Source organism: Anopheles ziemanni (assembly GCF_943734765.1).
Source record: "Anopheles ziemanni chromosome X unlocalized genomic scaffold, idAnoZiCoDA_A2_x.2 X_unloc_107, whole genome shotgun sequence".
NCBI classification, from domain to species: Eukaryota; Metazoa; Arthropoda; class Insecta; order Diptera; family Culicidae; genus Anopheles; species Anopheles ziemanni.
In genome coordinates this window covers 22,501-23,683 of record NW_026689716.1, presented here as the reverse complement: position 1 = coordinate 23,683, position 1,183 = coordinate 22,501, and the positions used below count along the sequence as shown (strand labels likewise).

At 52.3% G+C, this 1,183-nt stretch overlaps 1 non-coding gene across 1 annotated transcript; it reads left to right on the top strand.

The window, feature by feature from the left end:
* The first annotated feature begins 792 nt into the window (after positions 1-792).
* On the top strand, positions 793-947 carry LOC131291555 (5.8S ribosomal RNA). The gene has a single exon (XR_009189346.1). It is a non-coding gene; the product is annotated as a 5.8S ribosomal RNA (ribosomal RNA).
* The last annotated feature ends 236 nt before the right edge of the window (positions 948-1,183 follow it).

Genomic DNA, 1,183 nt, shown 5'->3' with positions numbered 1-1,183 from the left:
AAAGTTCAGTTCTCCCCTGGTCCACGCTGCTTCGGCGGTCCTGGGTAAGATAGTTCATTCTAGCTTGCCCTATGTGGAAGAGGACACTTCATACTTCTTCTCTAAGCGGCGGCTTGACTCCTCCCTACGGGGAACGGGTTTACGCGCACAGCGGCGGCTTACGCACTATGGCAGTCATGGATGCCTTACGTTTCTATGAAAAGTGTGTTCCTCCCCTGGTCCACGCTGCTTCGGCAGTCCTGGGTAAGATAGTTAGTTCTAGCTTGCCCTATGTGGAAGAGGACACGTAGACTTACTGTGGTGTGAAGTATAAAGTTCAGTTCTCCCCTGGTCCACGCCGCTTCGGCCGTCCTGGGTAAAATGGATTCATCCAGCTTGCCCTATGTGGAATGAGGACACTTTATGCTTCGTCTCTAAGCGGCGGCTTGCTCCTCCCTACGGGGAACGGGTATACGCGCACAGCGGCGGCTTACGTTATGGCAGTCATGGATGCCTTACGTTTCCATGAAAAGTGTGTTCCTCCCCTGGTCCACGCTGCTTCGGCAGTCCTGGGTAAGATAGTTAGTTCTAGCTTGCCCTATGTGGAAGAGGACACGTAGACTTACTGTGGTGTGAAGTATAAGGTTCAGTTCTCCCCTGGTCCACGCCGCTTCGGCCGTCCTGGGTAAAATGGATTCATCCAGCTTGCCCTATGTGGAATGAGGACACTTTATGCTTCGTCTCTAAGCGGCGGCTTGCTCCTCCCTACGGGGAACGGGTATACGCGCACAGCGGCGGCTTACGCAAGTTAGTCACCCTCGGCAGTGGATCACTCGGCTCATGGATCGATGAAGACCGCAGCTAACTGCGCGTCATAATGTGAACTGCAGGACACATGAACATTGATAAGTTGAACGCATATTGCACGTCGTGGGAACCTACCATGATGTACAGATGACTGAGCGCTTATATTTGAGAAATGTATCGCATACATTTAACTACGCCGTGACACCCGTCACGAGACGTGCACCATGATGTTAACTAGGGTCGCGACGACCCGCTAGCATTAAAGAACCCGTGGTTTACAATATACTGGCATTGGAATTCGAAGTATTTAGAGCGTCCGTGTTCCCGCGTGAGGCGGAAGTACGAGGAGAAGGCGTGCTTGTGGTGTCTGTGGTGGTGTTTACTGATGTCTAGCTTC